The sequence below is a fragment of the Lutjanus erythropterus genome, chromosome 8 (genome assembly GCF_056507025.1).
Source record: "Lutjanus erythropterus isolate fLutEry1 chromosome 8, fLutEry1.hap2, whole genome shotgun sequence".
In the NCBI taxonomy this organism is placed as follows: Eukaryota; Metazoa; Chordata; class Actinopteri; order Lutjaniformes; family Lutjanidae; genus Lutjanus; species Lutjanus erythropterus.
The window spans coordinates 5,421,227-5,446,345 of record NC_139324.1 but is presented as its reverse complement, the minus strand read 5'-3'; the positions used below and the strand labels follow the sequence as shown (position 1 = coordinate 5,446,345).

The window sequence follows — 25,119 nt, the reverse complement described above, 5'->3', positions numbered from 1 at the left end:
ACAATTTGATTTGATTGAGGTTTAAATTTAGACTACTGAGTAGAGATGAAAGGGTATGAAAACTTCATATCACGATTATAGTGACCAAATTTGCCAAGGTTATCAGTACTATCGTGGTATTGTTAATGTGCTGAGAATGTTCAAAAAGTATTTATACACACACTGAAATCATTTTGGAAAGTTTTTATTGAAAACCTATCAATGATGTGAAATGACATCATGTCCTTTGTGGTGTCAGTGTTTCCATTGATGCAAAAGAAACACACTTTGATGCTGTTCCTGTGTCTGGGAGTCTGTTGCTAACTTTGTAGTATTTGCAGTATTTACTGCAAGTTTTCAAAACACGGTAATCCAACATGGTTATCACGATAATAAAAACCTGAGGCAGCAGTTTAAATGATTTTTTTTTTTTTTTTTTATTGCAAAACCAATTATAGTTTCATCCCTTTAAGATCAACAGATCATTGGTTTCATGACCTGACAACATTTATGAGTCCAAATTTTTCTGTGATATCAAGTGTGACTGGTAAGCTACACTGTGTCATCTTTGAAGTTTTGTTTGTTTCTTGGAACACACACCCCACCTGCACAGTGGTTGGGGTTGACAGAGAAAAAGAACAAATCGCCAATTCAGCTTTTGATTTCCTTACCTTGCGAGGCAGCTGTATTTGTGAAAAGATCACACGAGAATCCATATTGCCAGGCTTTAAGTTATCTGTTTGTGTCCGCACCAAAAGTGATGCAGCCAATCAGCATCCTAGGAGGGACTACTGACAGCTACAGGCAAGGTTTTAGGTGCAACAACAGTGTATGATGAGCGTCCATGGAAGTGACTCGTCTTCAACAAACAATGGCGGCTCCTGAAGAGGTTAGCATAGATACTATGATAGCGTCAGTTATATCAAAACTGGAGAGTATTTTTTCACTGAAAGAAGACAAAGAACGACACTGTAGGTTTTTCTCTATGGAGAAGACGTTTTTGCTCTTCTCCCGACCGGCTTCGGCAAGAGTTTGATTTACCGACTGGCTCTGCTGCAACACAAAATCAAGGGATTCTCACATGATCTTGTGAATCCAGCTGCCGTGCAAGGTAACTCTCCTGGTTGGTTGAAGTTAACAAGATAGACAGATGGTTCATCCAATCACCTGCCAAGTGTTTTTTTTAAAGTGCTTGCCCTTTTCCAAAGAGTTTCTCAGGACGACTTCCCAGATGGTTCTGTGTAACAAACTGGCGTGTCAGATTATTGATTTTTGCCATTGAAATTTAAAGGTCACCTCAATCGATTTTTAATCTAATATTGATATTGTGACTCCTGTAACACCATCAGTAAGTATCTCATACAACCCCACTTCAAATAATTCAGCCTGTCCCTGCAGGTGTGTGTGTGTTTTGTGTACACACATGCATCTGCTGGTTTTCTAAGAACCACACAAATGGTTCTCATTTTACCAGGTTTAAGCTTTCTCCTGCTTCACTGGATACCCTGACTTTAATGTTTTGTCATCTCATACACTCACAACGTACAGCACACAAAGAAATGTGAACACAACATGTCGTGGCCTACTTTTCGAGCACCTCTCCTGTAATCCTATCTGCGACCACTGAATTGAAGAGGTGTGGGAAAGCCTGAGCCGCCATTGTTTGACAGAACGGCGGGAGAGAAAGGGAGGTTGGAGAGGTCCTGCAGGCTGGATTTAGTCTCCATCTTGGAAGTGGCTGATTAGCGTAAACTCCACATTCCTATCCAATGAGAATGAACCCCGTGTCGGAGGAACATGTCCATTTATGCAAACGTACATAAGCACACAAACACGCATATACACATTCCCCTATAATTACAGTCAGACCAGTTCTCAAGCAGTTTGCCCTTAGAACCACAAAGTCCTCTGTTCCCTCCTCGGCTCCCAGAGAACATAATGAGGGCTCAGGTGGCGGTGTTGGATGTTTCCTCTGGGCGGTGGCAATGCAGATGTTACCTGGTGGCTCTATGCTTCCCTCTGTGTGTGTGTGTGTGTGTGTGTGTGTGTGTGTGTGTGTTTGCGGGCCAGCTGTGATGGCCAGCTGCCCACTTTACCAAGGCCTTGGCAACTCCCCAGATGGTTGACCCAGATAGACACAGCAAGGGAGGAGAGCAATGCACACACACACGCTCTCTTTGATGCACACACACTCTGATGCACACCTGCGTGGGCACCCTTTGCAGAGAGATGCTTGTGCAGTCCCATCAGAGCAGGTGAGGGAGGAAAGTAAGAGTTTTTATGGCTTTATTTTTGGGATGACCTCAAACTTTCCTGATGCAGCAGAGTTTCGTCAGAATGTGGCTGTTTGTTGTTAAAAGGCGTACAACACACGGAAATGAGGACTTTGTTCAGCGACTTTTAAGCCTTGCAACAGTTTGCATATTACATGACGTCCGGAGTGTGTGCAGGGCTGGACGGAAATGGCTGTCCAGTGCACAGTCCCTGGACCAGATCTGGAAAATAGCTTCTGAAGAATGTCGAGCTCTGTCTGAGACAGGGAATGTAACATTTTGGAGTGAACAGAGGACGAGATAAAATGAGAGAAAACTTCACTGATACCAAAGTACATCCTTGTGCCAGATTCTGCTAAAAATTACAGCAACATAAGAATAAAGTGAAACATAAAGTGTATAAAGAATTAATGCAAAGAAACTGTGCCTAAAAGAAAAACAAGAAAACCAATATAAGTTTAGTACAAGAGTAGCTAGAATAGAAAAAGTAGTGTTGGCAAGTACATTGAAAAATAATATTGGCAGTGAAATTGAAAAGAAACAAAAAGTTATATTGCACCAGATAATGAATGTAAAAAATAGCACAATATTAAATGAAATATTGCACATGATAATAATAATGGACAGTAATATTGTGCGACAGTGAAAACGAAAATTGCATATGACATCAAAACATGACATTAGTTGTGATAGAAAAAAATATTGCACACGATAATGAAATTAATATTGACATGACAATGGGAAGTAATACTGCACGATTTTAAAAACATGATGTTAAATGTAATAGAAAGTAGTATTACACATGATATTAAACAAAATGTCGCCCATAATAATGGAAAGTAAGATGCACATTAAACATAATATAAAGTATTATTGCACATGATAATGAAAAGTAAGATTAAATGTAATAGAAGGTATTATTGCACATGACAATGGACATAATATTGCACATGATAATTCAAAGTATTACTGCACATGATACTGCGCATACAGTAATATTGTCCATAATAATGGAAACTAAAATTGCACATGATATTAAAATTTGATATTAAACATAATAATAGGCATTATTGCACCTGAATATGGTCATAATATTGCACATGATACTTTAAAGTATTACTGCACATACTAATGGAAAATAATACTGCACATGATATTATACATACTAGTAACTATTATTGCATGTGATAATGAAAAGTAATTGCACATGATATTAAAACATGACATAAATTAACATGACATTAAAAAGTAATATTGCGCATGATGCTGAAAGTAACACTGAACATAGTATTTGTATTATTGTTCTCAGTATGTTGCTTCAGTTGTTATAGTTGCTTCAGAGTTACACAGTTTGATGGTCAGTAGAAAAGACTTCCTGTGGCGTTCAGTGGTGTTCCCCTGAAGCTGAAGCTGCTCTGATAGGACTCCAATCTGGTGTGTCCATGATGCTGAGCAGTTTCCTCAGCGCCCTCCTCTCTGACACCTCCACTAAAGGCTCCAGTTCCCCTGGTAGGACAGAACCAGCTTTCCTGATGAACTTATTGAGCCTGTTAGCATCAGCTGCCTTCATCCTGCTGCCTCAGCACAATGGAAGATGACGCTGGCGACCACCAAGTGATAGAACATCTCTGTCATCTGTGTCTTTAGTCCAGTGCCACTTATTCTCAACATGGACACCCGGGTACTTGTACTCCCTGACGATGTCCACCTCTTTTCCATGTATGGCAATGGGAACATGATAAGGGATGAGCCAGATGACAGTCATTTCATACACTATCTCCTGTTTTCACAGTTAGGCCTTAATCAGCAGACCTACTGCAGAGAAAGATTCAATTCAAGTATCAGCAACATCACTTTAATAATGAAAAATGTTGTTTGTCAACTTTAGTCCCCCCTAAGCTGTAACAGTTAGTCAGCATGAGAACTAATTACTCTGGATGGGAAAATAAACAAAATTGAGTGTGAACAGGAGGAAGTAAAATGAGGCAGAAGGAAAAAAAAGTTTTCTAGCCCATCATTTTCATACATTGCAGGTTTTTAAAGTCAAAATCATGGTGCATATCTCAGCCCTGCTGTATCCCCTCTGCCTTAGTGTAGATCCGCCTGAACCAATGTTGCCATAGCATTGATTTTCTCCACTGGAAATGGCTAAGCTAAAAGTGTGTCAAGTTAAAATGAAATGTGAAGCAATAGTCCATCAGCAGCAACCCGCTGTGACTTGTTTTTCAGTGTACATTGTCCTCACAGCAGCAGTTTGTTCACACTTTTCCAGACAAATGGCCTCTTGTCGTGTAACCTAGGCACATCAATGAAAAATAGAAAATGAAAAGTAGCAACAAGCGTGGATGAGATCAGCTGTACAGGGTATTTTGGGGTAATATTCAAACGTAGCAACCCTCAAATTGGCATATTTCTGAAATTGTAAATGAATGATAAATTGAATTGAATGAAAATGAACACAAATTGGTCAGATTGGTTTGAACAAAAAATAGAAATTAGCTCACATGAACACTCGGGCTGGATATCGCAACTCAATACCGTTAAGGTATCAATTGAAATAACCCAGTACCAAGCAGTATCAGAACTTCTCTAGTCGACCAAACGCCACCTGCAAGCAATCCTTTTGGTACCCAGGTCGAGAAAAAAGGCAACTTTTATGGGTTTGTTTGCAGCCAATCACTGCAAGCATTCTTTATACAAAAAGAAAAAGGTTGGTATCCCTTGATATCTGCATCACTTTAAGGGTACTGGTAGTGCTACTAGTATTCCAGTTTTGTAAACGATTCCCAGCCCTAAAGAACACAATGTTGGGCTGAATGAATAAAACAAAATGGCCGTTCTAGAGATCTCAGAATATGACGATGTCGCCATGTTGGACATTGTTTTTCCTCACTGTCGTCACTCTTGGTGGGAACTTTTGCGTGTCTGTACAGAGTATGGTCTAGACCTGCTCTATAGATAACTTCCATTATTATTCGGCACTGTATAAATAAAACTGACTTGACATGACTCTTCTAAATAAATTTGAACTATCCAGGGGTTTGTTTAAAGTCCTCGGTTGTGTGGCTGCTTGTGCTTGTTGCCCCATAGGACCATTTTTTAACAATATCATAGTGTTCTTGTCAGCAAACACTTTGTCGAGTACAGTGGTATCATAACCAGGTAATAACAGGTAATGCTGTAGCTAGTATTACATCTTATTTTGCTGAGTCACTAGTTAACATGGTTACTGCGGTGGAACGCCGGTGGGTCTTGTTTCATTACATTTTTTTTTTCTTCTCGTAACTTCAGACAGTGATGGTTAAAATGGGATAATAATACGGACGCAGTGGGAGTTAACCTTAACTCAGCAAAATGATTCTTAATTGTTAGCTGATTTGCTAACAAGCTGGCACACTTTCCATTATAAACATGTTGGGAAATATTTGATGTGAGACACCCTTTAACTTGATTTGGCAGGTTAACGTTACTTTAGCAGCTAGTTACCTCAAGTTAAGTTAGTTAGTTAGCATATTATGTAGTCAGCAGCAAACAAGACTTATCCCTTTTCTATGGATCTAGCATCTGTTGTACACATGCATGTTTAAGATGATTGTGATTGGCCAAAAGACTCATTTTTGACTAGTTGCTTTCACAGACAAGCAACTAGTTTGCAGGGATATACCTCAAATACTGATGACTTTTAAATTGTGATTTTGTGATCATATAGGCCTCAGTGGTTGATGTCTCACAGACATTACGATGGACGGTGCCACTTCACACTGGTCCTTCAAAAAAAGGCCCATTCTCAAAATGACATAAATATGGACGTTTTCTGATCCGATCTTACACCTCCTGTGGTTAAAGTAAAAATAACCTAATCAATGGTCATATTGTGCGCCAGCCAAACTCTGCTGCAGTCCCAAACTCTCACCTGTCACGACCTCCGCACAGATCCCAGAGCAGCATACAGTCCAACAACAAACGACCCCACAAAGCTTTTCTACCATGCAGTCACTAAAATTTCCTTTTAATATGTGGATGTCCACTCACCTTGACTTTCCTTTGTGTATTCAGAGGTGTTTTTCTGCAGTCACATGTGTGTCTGTGTGTGTCTGTGTGTGTGTGTGAGTGCAGTCATTATCCTCAATGTCACACCGCATTGCAGTGCAGTAAAAACCTTTTGAGTAAGTGTGTGTGTGAGTGTGTGCGTGTGTGTGTGTGCATTATAGTCAATCGAACACTTTCAGGGCAGGCTTCCATCAGCTTGTACTGTATTTCTTCATCTGATAGTTGTGCTGAAATTTAAAGTGAGCTGCTGATTGAGTTTGTTTTTTTTTAATCATCTTTAATGTTTCTTTAAACAGACTTCCTCTCAGTCCGTCTTATTTCTCTGTCCATCTCACCCCACCTCAGCACATCTGTCCTTGCCCTGTTAATTAAATCCCCCCCCCCCTTTTTTTTTCAGTCCTTTTCCCCTCCGCGCCCAGATCCATTTCTTTCCCTGTGACCTCAAGTCCTCCTCTTTCTCTCTGTAATGCAGGAAATGGAAGGTTGTGCCGTCGACAAGGGCGCACAGTGGGGTAGAAAGATAAATTGGCTGAGAGGAGAGACTCATTCGTCATAGGAAAAAACGCTGACATGCTGTGTTGTAACATATAATAAAGAGAGAGAGGACTATTAAAGGTGAAGAGAAATGTACCGTGCTTCAGCATGACGCGGAGAGAAATTCTGTTGCAGATTATGAGCAACTAACGCACAGTATGCAGAGACGCCGCCAGTGTTTATCATCATGTCAACTTACTATTTAAACATCCTCGAGCATCCTTGAAAGAAAACACTGCTCAGTGTCAGTTGCTGTGGATTACAGTGTCAGGTAATTTGTGTTGACTTGTCCTGGCTCAGTTGTGTGTCATGTCTGCACTCTCACAGGGTTTTTTGAGGCAAAGGATGGAGAATGTGGCATGTGTGGTGTACACAGTGTCCACAGGGATTTAAATTTTAAACCAGGATGGAACCAAAAGATCTAAAATTAAGATTGTGCCATTAATCGCAATATTAATCGCGGAACCAGAACTAAATTGCAATTTTTTGAAAAATGTGTGAGAAAACAGAGATGCTGCAGAGATGTCCTAGCCTAAAAATCTTGTTCTTTAGAAGAAAGAGAACAAGTTTGTTTGGTGCAGACTAGGGATGTTTCTGGTGACTAATTTTCCTGTCGATTAAATGCAAAATTTAATTTAGACTAAATGACTAGTCTAACACTAAGGAAACACTCAGGAAGCAGTTAAAATTTTGCAGAATTTATTAATTTATAATGTTAAACACTGTCTGAAAAAATACTGTGTATTAAGAGTCATTTGAAGCTGTTAATCATAGTCTACAATCGCCAAATCATATGTCACTGAAATGCACGCTACTTTACGCTGTGCAATACAAACCTTACACATTAACGTACAAAACATGACAACAACTCAATAAATGCTTCACCTTTTCAGACTGAAGAGGGTCACAGTGTCTGTGGGTACAGGACCCAGAGCTGATGTTAGCTGCCAGCCTGACACACAGTGTGGCTAACATTAGCAGTGCTAGTAGCAGCAGCAGCAGCAGCAGCAGCTCTGCTTGCAGGTTTATGTCTGTGTCTGTGCTTAATGTGGTCACGTTTCTCCAGTTGACTGAATATATATCAGTTTATTCTGTCACAGTCTACATTCATCTGTCTGACTTTGCTGATGTAAACATCCGGGGTTGCCAGGGCGATTGGTTCATACGCACTGGGTGAGAGGGGCTGCTGTCTGACAGTACTGCAGCCCTGACTAGTGGTGGGCAGCCGCATAAACAGATAAATGGCATCATGCATGAATGAAATATTGATAAATATTTTACACGACTAGTATTTCTGGTGCTGACTAGCATGTGTGGGGACGTTTAATCATATAGTTGATTAATCATCCCTAGTGCAGACCCCAACAAATATCACATCATCATGATTTTAATATTTTTTTCAATAAAAATGATATTTGTAATGCAGAAATGATCATTCCCACTAAACATATCACACATCACAATCACAAATTTAGTCAAAGTAATTACAATATGACTTTTTTTTGGGGGGGGGGGGGGGGGGGGGGCAAAAAATGTAATAATGCTTCAGTGTAGTTGGAGCGAAGCTTTTGAAAAAACTGCAATTATTTTCTATTCAAACATGAATGTAAAGCAAATTAATGTGTCCTACAGGAGGCCAGTTTTTTTAAATCATAATTTTCACTAATATGGGAACCTGGGATCTGACAAAGTGACATCCAGAGCCTTGCAGCCTGCCTGCAAACTGGAATGCAAAACCCCAACTTGGATTTTGTCCATGTTGCCATGACAACATGCAAATCTTGTAGGATTTCCCTGAGATTGTTGTCAAAATGTTGCTTGCAGCGGCTCGGCTGAGCCAGAGTTGTCACGAGGAACAACATGACAACTGCATTCATACAAAATCAAAATAACTCTGCTTGATCAGTATTCAGGGGAGCACCTCAGGTTGTTGAAAAGCAAACTGTAGAGGAGATGTGATGCCGTTTGTTCATGGGCCATCCTCACTACTTTATACTGTAATGAAATATAGGTTAAACCCTAAGGCTGATAATGTGTGGTCAGTTTTTCAGTGTGCTCTTACAGACCAAATTCTCATTGGTCAGAGTGGCTGGCTGTAATAAGGAGAGAAGCACTTCTGTATCCATTATCATCAGGAAGCAGGACATGTGCAGACCTGATGTATTTGAGTGACAGGCTCTTTTCTGAACATTTACTGGCTCCAAACTATTTGACACTTTGTCAAAGAACTAGCACAATCTCTACACTGGCCCACAGCCTCAGAGGACAGAAGAGCTGAGTGGATAAAAAGTTTATTTTTGATGACGTGTGTGGATTTTACTCCATCTGACTGCTTTCTTAACAGGACCGTGACATATCAAGCTCAATGATGGATAAATACCAGCTGTTCCTCACCTGAATTCAGACTCAAAAGCTCTAAGTTTTGCCATGTTTTAAGTCATTTACTCTGTAGGTTATCCTGTTGAATTTGGTGTTAGCGTGTTGCTAATGTGGCTGTTGGACTAATGTTGTAATGTTTGGGGACACTTAAGAGAAACTGTGTGAACATTAAACCTCATTTGAAGTAAGTAAATAATGAGTCACATCAGTCAGATGTTTTAACTCTTTTTTTTTCTTGTTGAGTTTTGTCAAAGTTCATGCTGCAGTGTGATCTGCATTATCACTGATCTTTGTTTCTGTACGGAAACTGATCTGACCCTCGCCATTGATGTGTGCATAATACGTGTGTGTGTTGTTTCTGTATGTACTGTAAATTTACTATGTAGACATGCCCTGAAGGTAACAGTAAAGCTCTAAGTTTTGCCATGTTTTGTGTTGTTTACTCTGTAGGTTATCCTGTTGAATTTGGTGCTAGCATGTTGCTAATGTGGCTGCACTTGCTGGGGTGATGCTGGACTAATGTTGTAATATCGGGGGACAGTGAAAAGAAACTGTGTAAATGTTAAACCTCATTTGAAGCAACAAAATACCAGCAGTCAGTCAGATGTTGTAACTGTTCTTTCCTGTTGCTTTTTGTCAAAGTTTATACTGCAGTGTGAGCTTCGTTAGCACTTAGCATTGTTTATGTACAGAAGCCTTTGTGACCCTTGCTGTTTGTGTGTGTAATGCATATGTGTGCGTGCTGATACTTGATAGACATAGGGCTATGAGCGTATCGATTTTTATCTTGACGTGGTGACAAAGTGACCACGGTATGGCACTTTACCATGACTGCCTTAATAATTACATTTTATTGGACTTTATTGAGGCATACTGTCATTAGCATAACATAGCTCCTGTAAGGAATAGGGCAGTACATCAGTGTATGGCCAAGAGCAAGCAGCGGGTGAATGACGATGCTGTTCATAGCAGAGCAGAAACTTAAACTGAGCACTAAGTTGTTGGTGTGACAGTAAATATACAGTTCAGGTTACAGTGTGTCAGTTAATAAATACTGCAGCGTCTCAACAACAAGAAAAGTTTAATCTGTTGTTTCCTAACTGCTGAAACAGTGACAGGGTTAACCCTGAAATAAGCTAAGCAGGAAAGGCTAACGTTAGGCTAATGCCAACGTTAGCATTGTACCTTTACGCATCGTATCCCTTTCAGAAGCTTTGTAATCCAGCCTTTTAGTGCTGTGTCTCTGTAATTATTTATCCAGTTTTCCAACAGTTGTTTTTGTTGTTAGCATGTTGTTAGCCGCCCACAGGCAATTGCAAAGATGCCTTGGGTTGAATCTGTCAACCAATCAGAGGTTGTGTTCCTTACTTGTGTGTGACAGCACTGATCCATCAATTTATTACTAGACTGATGAGCTGAAATCAACCTGAGATTGACCCTACAAAATAAAATGTGCAGTGATGATGGCAATGAGCTCAACCCCACCGCAGGAATCATGTGACTGCGGTAATGCAGCTATCTATCATCACAGCCTTGAAGGTAACAATATAGCTATGTGTGAAAAAGAAATGGTCAAACTGCAGGAATTCATGTGCCTTGCAATGCTGTGTGATTAGCACCATTTCGTCTACCAAATAGAGTCACTCAGTCCACTCTGGCTGATTTAGTGTGAATTACTCTGGAGGTAATGTGCTTTTTTTCTCCTGTCGACCATTAGATTGGTTACAGAGTAGGTAGCATTTCAGTCAACCAAGATTTTCTTAAGCAGCCCGACTACAGCCCTATAAAATAGTGAGTGTATCACTTCATAAACAGCCACACAGACCTGCAGTGTGAACCCAGCCTGTGTGGCGTGACGTCCGCTGCCCTTATCCCACCTTTACTCTTTTACAGCTTGTTGGCTTTGCCCTTCAGGTGTGTATCTTGCCAGAGGGGCTAAGACAGAGACACCCATTGTTCTCCTCACGCTAACGTCGCACACGCACACAAGCCCTATACGTGAACACACACACACACACACACACGCACACACACACACACACACACAAACCACTGCTGGTCAAACCCCAGCCAAAAACCCAAAAGCCACAAGCAGTGGAGCGGATCTGTCCCAGGCCAAGAGCCGGAGGCTGGTTAAAGAGGGGACCACACCCAGCAGTGGGAGCTGATGGTAGGCTTGGGAACTGAAGGGAACTCCCATAGGAAGAATTAAGTCATTCCTATTTACAGGCCATCTTATTTAGACCAGACGCAGGCTGCTGTTCAGAGAGACCAACAGTAAATGATGTAAAATAAGCAATGAGGTTTCTAAAATAAGTGGATAATCAGATTTTTGGAAGCTGTTAGAAGTCACAAGATTATTTTGGCAGTCTGGTTTTGTTTATAGATGGTTCTTGGATGGCTGGATAGTGTATATGTGTGTGTATTCCCTCACATTACAATTTTTCCTTTTTTGACTGAAGGCAACCCCCATCTTGTTTGGCCTCGCTCGCATGCTGTTCACATCCTCGCAATATTTATGTTCTTCAATGACACCACGTAGAATACGCTACAGCATGGTGGTGTCTGGCAGGCGGCCCGTGCATAGTCTGTTCTCACGTTTTGGCAGAAGAGCCTCACAAGTTTATTTATGTGTCCCTTAGAATTTTCCCCCGTTTCCTCGCAGCACATACAAAGCAGTTTTTGTCGCCGCTGACTCCCACTGTTGGCGAGGGTGTAGAGGCCGCGTGGCTCCTCTGATGCACGTGGAGCCACCAGCTGCTGCTTCACCTGCCAGTGGGAGGCTTCATCAGGAGGGCAGAACAGACGTTGAGGTTCACACCGCCCCCCTGCATGTTCTACCGCCACCCACCCCCAAACAACCACAGGCGTCATTACTGCAGTGTCAACAACCAGGGCTGGGAGGGTTACTTCAGAAATGTACTCTGATACACTTACTACTTACCTGTCAAAGAATGTAATCCAAGTATTACAATATTAAAGTAATGTAACTTGATTACTTTCCGTTACTTTTGGATTATCTCAATATAAAATATGGTGAAATTGTTTAGGCTAATATAGGGTTCTTTTAGGGCTGCAACTACCGATTAGTTTGATCATTCATTAATCTTTCGGTTGCTTTCTCAATTAATCGATTAGTTGTTTGGTCCAGGAAATGTCAGAAAATGGTGAGAAATGTTGATCAAAGCTCAAGATGACATCCTTAAATGTCTTGTTTTGTCCAAAACTCAAGAATATTCAGTTTACTGTCAGAGAGGAGTAAAGAAAATAGAAAATAATCACATTTAAGAAGCTGAAATCAGCTTTTTTTTAATACAAAAAATAATTAATCAGTTATCAAAATAGATGCAGATTAATTTATTAGTTGACCAATAGTGAATTAATCAATGCAGCTAAGTGTTTTATTTTTGTTGTTTGGTTTATTAGTTTGTCCAGCTGTTCCTGCCTTTGTTGTGCACAATTTATTGATTGATTTACAGACAGAAAATGGTAAAATCTCCACCCAGTGAAGCATTTTTTCACTATCCATGACAGTAAATCTTCAACTGTGTGTGCACTGTGCACGGTAGGATATTGTTCTTTATTTTCAAATTGTAATCCTGCTAATAATCCACATTTCTACTAAATGTATCTGTAATCTGAGTCTGTCTTTATCTGTAACTGTAATGGAATATAGGGGGAAAAAGTAGACTGGAGGGAAATAACAGAAATAAGTGGTGTGTGTTGAGTGTGCTGCACACACACCAACACTGACCCATAACAAGTACTGGACTTTCAGAAGTTCTAATACTGGTCTGTTTTTAATAGGAAAGTGTTGAAAAAATAGCAGAATTTCAGCATACCATGCAACACTACCATCACATTTTAACAAAATCCTTCCTGACAAACTGTTATAAAACATCTTTCCGCTTAGTTAGTACAGGCAACAGAGAGTTCATTTCTTTTTAACTCACAGTTTATTACATTGAACAAGTGGGTAGGTTGTTGGCTTCTTCTTTCAGGAGTGACAGAAGTGGACAGTGTGAAACTTTTCGAGCACTGGCAGCCGTCTGCATCTTAATGTGTAGAGTAGGCTGTGTGATGAGATGAGCTGCTGTGTTCTCTTCATCACAACCTCCTGCTCTGGCTTGTACCTATTTAATTCACATTTCTATTATTTTTTTACACTTAAACAAAGTCACTTGTGGACACAAACATTTCCCATCATTTAGAGATTTGAACTTCCTTCAGGGTCAAGGAGGGAGCAGGCTAACATGTGTGAGCAGTTACAGCCGTGTGCTTTAAAATTACAGTAGATTAAAATATGCAAGCAAATGAGAAACACTCAGTAGAACCCACTGTAGAACCTTCAGTTATCTTGTAGCAGTGCTGCCCTCTGCTGGGCGACTGGTGGCAGAACAAAAACACTGCCAGACATCCACAAGGCTGCATGGGGAAAGAACAGTACATGGCGATCCTGCTTCTCTCTCCCTTGCATTTTCACACACACACACACACACACACACACACACACACACACACACACACACACACACACACACACACACACACACACATATGTACACACAATAAATCACAGCACAATTACACACACACACACACGTAATTAAGTGATGAATTAATTAGAATTGTGTCTGTGTGTGTGTATGCGTGTGTAGGGGGAAAAAAGCTAGGTCAGAGGGAGGGGTAGCATTTAATGGCTATCAGGACCCTGGCTAGCCTGTGTGTGTGTTTGTGTGTGTGTGTGTGCATGTTTGTGTGTGTGTGTGTGTGTGTGTGTGGCTAGTGGTTACCAAGCCACTGGCCTAGTTTTTGGCTGAAGATCGAGAGTCGAGGGTTACAGTCACGCACTCCTCTTATCATGCGCAGTTGACTGGGTGTCTGTCTCTCTTTCATAATCCTTCTCTTTCATAACCAACCTCTCCGACTTACTTTTTGTCCAGCCTCAGCTCAAACGGCTCTTCACTCCTCTGCAATCTTTTTCTGATCACTTCCGTCAAGTTAACTACATCTCTCTCCATCCACATTCTGCACCCTGTACTCCAGTCTTCAAAGATCTGAGAGGACGTCCACAGCTATTAAAGGGATAGTTTGAAGTCGGTTGTATGAACAAGGTTGTTACTGGTCCTGGAAATCTTTGAAAAGTGCCTGGATTCTTTATAAAGTGCTTGAAACTGCTTAAAAATTATAACTGAATTACTTTCACAATGGCTGAAATCAAGACTCAAAACGGTGATGCATCATCAATCCTGTCACAATCTTGTCACGTGTGCTCCATGTTTGGACCTATTTATCAAATTATTACTTCAAGGGATTATTTTCATTGTTGATTAATCTGTTGATCATTTTCTTAATTAATCAGTTAGTTGTTTGGTCCATAAAATGTGAGAAAAATTAAAAATCATTTTTTTCCAAAGTCCAAGAAACGTCCTCATATGTCTTGTTCTACAACTTAAAAACTGTCAGAGAGGATTAAAGAAATCAGAAAATATTCACATTTAAGAAACTGAAAATTAGAGTAGAGCTTGAGATCTGTGCCTGGGACCCAACATGACCCGAAGAGACCCGACATGACCCAACATGACCCGAAGAGACCCAACATGACCCGACATGACCCGAAGAGACCCAACATGACCCGACATGACCCAGCGGGACCCAAAGGGACCCAACGGGTTTGAATTGGGTCAGACCGTATTTCTCACATATTTCATGAGCTTACATTGGATTTGGGCTTTATTATTATTATTATTATTATTATTATTATTATTATTATTATTATTATTATTATTATTATTATTATTATTGTTGTTGTTGTTGTTGTTATTGTTATATTATTATTATTATCATCATCATTATTATTATTATTATAAGTTTTGTCGTTGCCAATACATAGACTGAAGCTTGTTAAGAAAAATGTCTGTATGTATGTATAATCGGGTTTAGTCAGAAATATGCTAATGAGGAATGGGTTCTGGTCGGGTTCAGGCAGAATTTAGTCGAGGTTGGGCCTTTTCAGGCTCAACATTTTAGGCCTGATTCAAGTTCTGAATCAGAGCCTTTTTCTTTTTTTTTCTTTTTTTTTTACTGTTTTTTAATTTAAAAAATGGCTCAAAACAATTACCTATTATCAAAATAGATGCATATTAATTTAATAGTTTATCAATAATAGATTAATTGTTGCAGCTCGAAGTGTTTTATTTTTTTTGTTGTTAGGTATATTAGTTTGTCCAGTTGTTCCTTCCTTTGTTGTGTGCAATTTTTTGATTGATCGACTGATGTAAAGACAAAAAATGTTGAAATTTCCACCCAGTGAAGCATTTCTTCACTACAGGCCATCATGTGTGCACTAAATGTATCTGTAATTACATCTGTGATTACATCTTTTATCTGTAACTGCAGTGGAATACAGTTACTTTTCCGTATCCAGATTATCCAGATCTGTTACTCCTCATGGGTGTGTTCACTTAAACTGATACAGATTTTTTTAGGTGGTTAAAATACATTTTATTAGCTTCCATGCCCGTGCTCCTCTCTACTTCTCCAAACCAGGAGCGTGTCGACCTCCATCCACTGTAGATAATACACTGACTATTGATAAGTACCTTACAGCCTCACTTCAAAGAATCCAAACTATCCCTTTAAGACACTAATAGGACCACCACACACACAGTACACTTACCTTCAACTCCCCAAAGCTCTCAAAGGCTCTCCTCTTCTGTCTGCACTAATCTTTCACACACCATCTCTCTCTCCCTCCGTCTGTCTCGCCAAACCGTGCACAAGATGAGGTTCAGTGAGTGGTGCTTTAGGAACGTGACTTCCTCACAAGGCAATGAAACTCTCACTCCCCTCCTGGACATTTTTCATCTGCCTTCACTTTCAGGTATTCAGGCATCACAGGACACGTTTATATTCACATGTCAGGATCTCAGTCCGCGGCGAGCCGAGCCAACTGCCCTGACATGCGGCTCGAACTCACAGGTACATCTCTGTTTTTTTTTTTTGTTTTTTTTTTCGGCTTTTCCTCAACATTTCATCTGAGGGAACGTTCTGAGGTTCGTGTCTTTGTTTGTTTGTTCCTCTCCAGATGTTCGTTTGCACGTCAGCTCGTTAGTTTGCTTCAGAATAGCTTGTTAGATGGGTAGATTTTGGTTTGTGCTACCCAGCTTTAATGAGGGGTGCTTATAAATACTAATGAGCATACTTTGGTGGAGCTCAACAGTCTTGTTTGCTCATTGTTCAAGTAAGAATGTCAACATTTCAGTTTAATGATGCTGCTGTATTTGACATCTGACCCTTTTTGAAGTGTCTCCTCTTGCTGACATGTAGCTGCACTACAGTATTACAGTGTAGGTCTGTGTATGTTGATCTTTTGGTTGGGTGCTTGCTTTTTTTTGTCTGTTTGCTCTTTTGGTGTGAAGCAAAATACTGACTTCACAGATACAACTGCAATAGAAATGGTGACACAAAAAACAAGAGAGCAAAACAAACAGTGTGACATGCAGAACACACATAAACTAAAACCAAACAGGATGAAATAGCCACAATAGTTCTTATAGTGATAGTGTCATCATAATTAATGCCATTTAAAATCATGTTTTTGAGGAGATCTGTTATAATATATGTGTTGTGTATGAATCTGTGTTTACCTTCTTAGAAGCTGGATTCACAAGATCACACGTGGGTCCATCTTCAGCTTCAAATTATATCTTTGCAGCCAATCACAATCAATCCAACCAATTTTCAAATCACTAGAGGCGAAATGTTGTGTTTATTTTAAATTAAATATTGTCTGTGTGTCCTGCTCTACTCCTCATATTATACAGATTTAAGAAAATATCTTTGTTTGGTACAGATAAATATATACATTTATAATATATAATAATAATAATATATAATATAATATATTTTCAATGAAAATGAGGATAATAATGTCAAAATCACCATTTCCTCTCAGAATGTTGTTATTCATAAATCGAGTAATCGCTGTTAAGAATTTAACCAGTAGAAAAGTTAGTTCTTGTATGTTTTGTGTGCCGTTTCTCTGAAGCTGGCAGCTTTTTCTGTGTTTTGGTTTGATCTACTGTCAGTCTAGAAATTGCAGTAAAAGTGTCCCATTTGACATCATTTGAAGCCGTTTATTGAATGAGGACAGGTGGACAAGAGCCTTATTGTTTTATTATTCTGTTTGTCAAAGTTGTTTGTGCTTCATGAAGTATTGTATCACATAACTAGTGTGCCACTAGAATAGTTTAAATACGTTTTTCTTTATCTTATTAATTATTTATGATTAATCAAAACATTTCAAAACTATCCCTTAAGGAAAATGCACAAAATTTCACAAAAACACCTCTTCTCTCTGTTATTGCAAATCATGTTGCAGTTGCAGTATCAGTCAAAATAATTGCTCTTAGATATTTTTTAAAGATTGTTCAGCTCTGCCTCGCAGACACACAGATGAGGAGACTCAAGTTTTCAACTGTCTTTTTGAAGTTTTTTTGTGGTAGGTGAACACACAAGGAGGGAAATAGAATCTCCAAAGCCAGTAGTGGTGAACCATGATGCTGCATCTCTGGAAGCGTCTTATAAATTCAGATTACGGCTGCAACGAATGATTCTTTTCATCAGTGATGAATCTGTCAGTTATTTTCTCCATCAGTTGCTTGTTTGGTCCATATAATGTCAGGAAATGGTGAAGAATGTTGATCAGTGTTTTCCAATGTCCTGAATTACCTCTTCAAATTTCTTCTTTTATCCACAACCCCAAGAGATTCTGTTTATAGTTTACAGGCATAAAGTAATACAGAAACCAGAAAATATTCACATTTAATATGGTAAGTGCCAGAATTCCATAACTTCCAAACTCTGTTTTCTAAATAAATAGATAAATATCAGAGATTCATGCTTTTCTGTCAGTTTATCTTTTTAAAAATAAAAGATAAAGATTGTAAGATTTATTTATATACTCATATATATGCTGCCATAACATGTAGTAAAGTGTAATGACTGCATTTCTGTAGGATAATAACCATCAGTGATCCGATTCAAATTTTAGATTAATCTAAAATTACTCAGAGTGAGGGGCAGTTAAATATATTTCATAATATTATTAACATGTTTTTTTAACATTAATAATAACAAAATTCTACCTAGAACCATCGCAAAAAACAATCACAGCCTATGGGAAAAGGCAGGAAACAAGTGCAAAAATGAAACAAAAAAATGGAAACATTGTAATAATTAAGAGTACTTACACTTGAGAGCTTTAACAGAAATTTTTCAGTGCAAAGACAAAAAGTGTTACAACTGTCCCTGGTCTCCCCTGTTTTATCTTTAATTGAGTTATTAATTATTTGTATTTTACTGTTGGGGAAACGGATATCGAGACCACTTGTGAAGTTTTATTGACAGACAGTGATAGTTGCCAAGCAACCAAGATGCATCCCCAACTGTGCAAAAAGTTAGAGTGTAACAGTGGAAATTTCTGTGTGGTCAGTATGACCACCTGTGGCTGAAATAAGGAACAATGATTACATTTTCTTTGCTTTTTGTTTAATTCATGTCCAAAGCATGTAAATGAAAATACAGTCAGGTACCAGCAGTGTATTTATTGTATTTTTTAATTCACCAAAGTTATTGCACATGCAAATTTGAAAATGGTGAAAATGAGCACCTTGGCTGTTCTAGTGTTAAAAATGACTAAAAAACAGTCAGTGATTATTCTAATATTCAACTAATTTTTGGGGAAATTCAGATGAGCATCTTTAGAAAGGGTTGAGTAAGAAAAACAACAAATAAAGAGAAAAACCTGTTCCCACTGAGTCTATTTTGAGAGCTTTGTGCTTTTGAGTTGACTGTGAGTACATGTACCGCATGAACCAACAGATGGGCTCACCACAGTAGCCTGGATTCCTCGCCTGCAAAACTGTTTAAGAGCTTGTTTTTGTCAATGGTCGTGATTCTCTGTCAAACCGCTGCAGAGGCCACCAGGACCGGAGCCGTTATTTGGAGCCTGGAACGCCTTTAAATTCCGTCCGGAGAGCCGCAGAGCGCTGGCTGCGCGTCGGCAGCCCTGTCCGTGTTTTCAGCGTGTGTTGAAAATGCCAGCAGAGAGAGCGGCGGGTAAAAATCTCCTGCCTGTGGAGCGACATGCGTCTCTGTGGGGGCTACGCACCAAGCCTACTCTCCCGTGTCTGCAGCTCCAGCGCGGCCTCCATAAATTAGAATAGGAAAGGAAATGGACTGACTGGTCTCCCCTTCAGGAAACATAGCAAAACAAAAAGCATTCGCCCAGCCAAGGCAGTTGTGGTGAGACTTGGCCCGCCGTAGTTATCGTTGGCTCGTACACAGAAGCATGAATGAATTTGCGTCTGGAGTATATTTAAGTTCATCATCTCCGTTCTCAGGCTGACGTCTCTGCCCCACAACTCTTATCCCCAATCTCTTTGGCTGCCTCTCTTTTCTCTTCCTCTAACCATCTGCCGTTTGTTCTTTCTTTTTTCCCCTCTTTGTGCAGTCGTCTCAGTTGCTGTCTCGTGTTCTTTCTGCCGGAACATATTTCGGTCTTTCTCCCTTTAACTTCACGCAACTTTTGATTTGCTCTTAAAGAACGTTTTGCATCGGGCTGTGGAGGAAGTTGGGCAGCGGTGAAGACGGCCTCGCTGACCTTAAACGACCCCTCAGGTCAGAGATCCTACCCTCGGGTTGAGACGTCTTTTCGGTTTTTACATGGGAACGTTCTTCTTCACCTCATCTTACCTCTCCTCACTCTTCACTTCCACGTCTCTGGCCGGCTCTGCCTCACTCTTTATCTCACGTTCTCACTCGAGGGTTTTTCTCTATATCCTCCCCTCCTATTTCCTTTACACTCCTCAAGCTTTTATGGCTCTATTTTGTCTCTTATTCCTCCACTATCATCTCTATCCCAGGCCGCTGTATCTACCACAGAGAGCTATGGAGCTTTAAGGATTTTTTTTCCTTTTTTTCACACCCGCCTGTAGTTTTGCTGTTATTTTTAGTTGGCATTCTGTGGACTGCAGGGAGTTTTTCACATGCCGCCTCTTGCATTTTTGTGGGTTCATGTGACACAGTCTGAATCTGAATTGCAATGTGTAAACTATACTAGTTATACTGAAGTATAATCACAGGTGGCAAACGTCCACACATTCTGTCCTCGAGTACAAGTACAGATACTTGATTCAACTTCTTTACTTGAGTAAAAGCAAAAAAGTACAGGATCTGAAATGTACTCTTCCTGTTCTGCTTCTTCTTCCTCTTTTTCTTTCTGTTTCTCCTCATTTTTCTCCTCTTCCTCCTGGTCTTCCTGTTGTTCTTCCTCTTCCTCTTGTTCTACTTCTTCTTCTTCCTCCTCTTTGTCCTCGCCATCTTATTCTTCCTCCTCTCCTTCCCCCTCTTCTGCTTCCTCGTCTTCTTCCTCCTCTTCTTCGTGTAGATTTTCTTCCTCTTGCCCCTCTTCTTCCATTTCCTCTTCCTGTTCTACTTCTTCTTCTTCCTCTTCTTCCTGTTTCTCCTCCTTTCCATTCTCTTCCTCCTGGTCTTCCTATTCTTCTTCTTCCTCGCCCTCTTATTCTTCTTCCTCTACTTCCTCGTCTTCTTCTTCCTCTTTTTGTTTCTCTATATCTTCTTCCTCATCCTCTTCTTCCTCATCCTTTTCTTCTTCTTCCTCCTCTTCTTTTTCTTCCTCTTCTTCTTTCCCTTCTTCATTTGCTTCTTCCTTTTTCTTTCTGTTTCTCTCCTTCCTCTTCCTCCCTGTTCTTCTTCCTCTTCCTCTTCTACTTCTTCTCCTTCTTTTTCTTCTTCATCTACTTCTTTCTGTTTCTCTTCCTTTTCCTCCTCTTCCTCCTGCTCTTCCTGTTCTTCTTCTTCCTCTTCCTCTTCCTCCTCTTCCCCTCTTTCTCTTTTTCCTCTATCTCCACTTTTTCCTCATCCTTTTATTCTTCCTGTTCTTCTTCCTCGTCCTCATTTTTCTTCCTTTTCTTCCTGCATACCACCATCTACTGTATCTGAGTGTGAAGAGTCTGCACTTGTCTTCAATGAAAGCAACTTGCCTTCATATCATCAGCTCTATTCATCACCTATAATTTCTTTACCAGAATAAAACATGATGGTATAAATTTCCCGTTACTCTACGTATCATGGATCCCAGCAAAATACTCCACAGGACAGGAATGTGCAGGATATACAGCCCTCTCATAGTACACTAAATATTTACCACTATCCCTCATGTTACATGTGAAGCCGTGTGACGTGCTGCAGACCGCAGCGCCATTAATCTAACCTTACATGTAAATATTTAAAATTCTAGTTGGCCAGTGAAATAATGAATACTGTGAGAAAAATATCTAAGTTTACTCCCCTGTAACCTTAAACATTATACTGTTAAGTTCAGTTATCTCAGAGATAAACAGTGTGGTTCATACAATATGTGCAGGGGCAGCTTTGTCAACTGGGGTATGAAGATGTCTCAGTTTTTTTCTTTTTTTAACCTTAAGTCTGTTTATTTAATAGGAAACTCATTTTATTAATATGTGTATTTATTCTGTGGAAAGCTGTTGTGGTTGAGATCAGTTCTGTGTGCCAACTGGCCACATAAATCACATCAAATTATTAAAAAGAAAAAAAAATCTCTGATCACTGAAACACGAGCAACGATTTAATTAGAAAGAATACCTCTTTTCCAGCTAAATTAATAGATCTAGTCTCACTTAGTGGAAAAAGCTGAATTCCTTCACTTCAAACAATAGCAGTGACCTGCCAGAACCTGCAGTTTTTGGAACAGTTCAGCCGGCGTACGGCTGGGAGAGCCCAGCTGATGTGGAAACCTGGCTGAATAACCACTTCTAATGGAGCATGAATCGAGTGCGTAGCTTTGCTTGACATCTGTGTCCACCACTAACTTGGTTTGCAGCTCGTCCTTACAACACTTTTACTGACAGTAATCCAGATGTTTGACAGTAACTCTGCGCTCGGCCAGAATCTCTGCCCTTTACTTACTCAGAACATTTTTTTTTTCTTTCTCTCCGTCAGGTTTTTCCAATCACAGACATCACAACAGAGCCAAAGGTGAGTTATTGTTTTATTTCTTCTTCTTTTTCCATTTCTGTCGTTTTGGTCACTTTTCTTTATCTCTTTCTCTTTCTGTCTTGATATCAGCTCTTTTTTTTATACCATTTCATACACAACTTTACCTTACAATCATCAATCAGCCACAGCAAGTAATCTAAGTAATCTAATCTGAATACTTTTGCATTACATCAAAATCAAGCATTGAAAATATTGCACCTTATATTAAACAAACAGATGAAGCTACAAACATTTCCACAAATATTTCAATATTTACAATGCAAATCAAATTTATGTTGTATATTCAGCATTAACTACACATGCTAATGATTAATGAATAATTAATTAATCGCTGTAAAGAATTTAACCCATTAAAATAAAAAAAGTATTAATAATATTTCTTATTTTATCTTTCTTTTTCTATTTTCTCTATATATACATTTTGTTGATCTATATCTGTTACTGTTTTGGTAAGTAAGGCAAATTACACACTCTATACAAACTCTAATTGTATTTATTTTGTTCTATTATCTATTTTTGCCATTTTGTCTGTGCATATTTTTACACACCTATTTTATATTTTATTCTAATTGCTTTATGCGATATATTTTTCTATCCTTGAACTGGAGCATCTGTAACATGAACAATTTCCCTCCAGGGATCAATAAAATATTTTTGACTCCAATTAATCAACATTCTAGAAATGACAGCTCCTCATTCGATGTTGTTTTGTCTGGTGGGTCATTTGTTGAATAGGAAAATGAGAAAAAAAAGGAAAAAAATGACTAAATTGTTAGTCTATTCTTAGTGTTTTCAACTATTAATTAAGGAAAATGCACAAAAGTTACATTTGCTGGTGATCAAATCACATTACCCATGCACTCTATACATTTATCTTCAATTTTTCAATGTAAATAAAATGGAAAAAGAAACTCTATTACCCATAAATCAACAAAAACAACAAAACAGTTAAATCACCCTTCATAAAACTGACTCCTGAAAGGAGTTTTTAACTTTGATATACAGTAGAATGTATTCAGCCTACATATATACATATTATATAAAAATATTTATTATGAAAATATTCAGCATGTACATTGTACAGTATATCATATTTGTAATTCTTGACTATGTTTAATCTAATTATATGCTTTTTAAATGTAATCTGGACTGATTATAGTTCCTTGATTTTTGTGATCTCATGTTGTGATCCTGATTATTTGTTCACACAACATGATTTTCAGCATTAGTGATCCCTCTGTGGACAGGAAGATGCACTTTGGTACCATCAGGGATGTGATGACAAAAGTTGACCACTAGAGGAAGGCAGAGTGTTTCTTTCTGAGGTGCCTCCCATCATCCTGACTTCGAGAGAGAACACAAGACCAACACACAGATGCCTTACAGTTAGAGGAAAAGGAACAAAGTGAAATCTGATTACAGGGTTAAGACTTTTCTCATATTAGCAGGTCTGAATGTAGAGCTGCAAGTTAATCATCAACTATTTTGATTGATCAGTTGCTTTGAGACTGTTTTTTTTTTTGTCTAAAATGCCCAAATCCTCTGATTCCAGCTTCTTAAATGTGAATATTTTCTGGTTTCTTTACTCTTACTCTGACATTTGAGGGCATCATCTTGGACTTTGATAAACACTGATTGACATTTCCTAACATTTTCTGATATTTTATGGACATGAAGTGATTACAAAAGAAAATGATGAACAGTAAAAACAACCCTTAAAGATTGTTAATAAATATTGTGACAGTACTAATTTATCAAGGAAATAATCGACTGAAAATAATAGTTGCAGCCCTGTTTGACTGTTGTGTGTTGTGTTCAGTGCACACACACACACACACACACACACACACGTGTCTGCAGCAGTGAGGTGTGAGAGGTTGTTTGAACGTCAGTTCCTCTGAGAGTGGATCAGACTGTGAGAGTTGTGAGAGTTTGCTCCCCGTGTTAATTCAGCACCGTATGAAAACACAAGTCTCTCTCCTCTGCCAGCCCCCTCCTTCTCTTTCACACTCTCTCTCCTCTCCAACTACTGATAGGGCAGAGATGGAGTCAACGGAGGAGAGAAACAGCTAGAGGAGGAGGAGGAGGAGGAGGGGAGGAGAGGAGAGGGAGGGAGGGAACAAGAGTTGGGATTCAGGGGAAGGACTAAAGTAGAAACAAAGAAACGCTGCAGGTGTGTGGAGTTGTGACTGTCAGAAGTGAAGGACAGGTAGGAGCACAGTGAGATCCCCGCAGCTCAAGTTTGATTTGCTCCAGATTACTCTAGCTGATCTGAGAACAGTGTCGGTTGCTGATCGAGCCATGGCCCTTCTTACCAACGGCGCACAGAATCTGGGCTCCTACTACTGCCTGATCCGACGCAGGTTCAAGAGGAGGCGCAAGAAACGCTCCGAACGCAAAGGTAACGCTCGCAGCAGCAGTTCATCCACGGAGAGTGATGCTGAGCCGGCTTAGTGTGGACTTTGTGATGTTTAGTCACTGGCAACAGAGGAGAGCCGAGCGCTTATTACGCTGTAATGAAGTGTTTGTTTCACTCGTGTGTCAGGTCTGAAGTTGTTAATAGCATCAGCAGGCTGCTGGGAAACACTGAGGCTGCCTGATTGTTACAACATGTTAGATTCTTCACAGTCTGTTTTCTCTGTGTGTGTGCAGGGTTGTCAGGGTTTCTTGAAAATGTGTTCTGACTTCCTCCACATCACAGCTTTAAAGTAATGTAATGTGATTACTTTCTGTTACTCTTGGATTACCTCAATATAAAATATGGTGAGATTGTTTAGTCTATAATGATTAATTTCTCAAG

At 39.5% G+C, this 25,119-nt stretch overlaps 1 protein-coding gene across 1 annotated transcript in view; it reads left to right on the top strand.

The window, feature by feature from the left end:
* adarb1b (adenosine deaminase RNA specific B1b) overlaps positions 1-25,119 on the top strand; it is a 201,374-nt gene that overhangs the window by 108,384 nt on the left and 67,871 nt on the right. Inside the window, exon 3 of the mRNA XM_084724285.1 lies at positions 22,263-22,298. The gene's annotated coding sequence lies outside the window, so the exon portion shown is untranslated. The remainder of the gene's footprint in view (positions 1-22,262; positions 22,299-25,119) is intronic.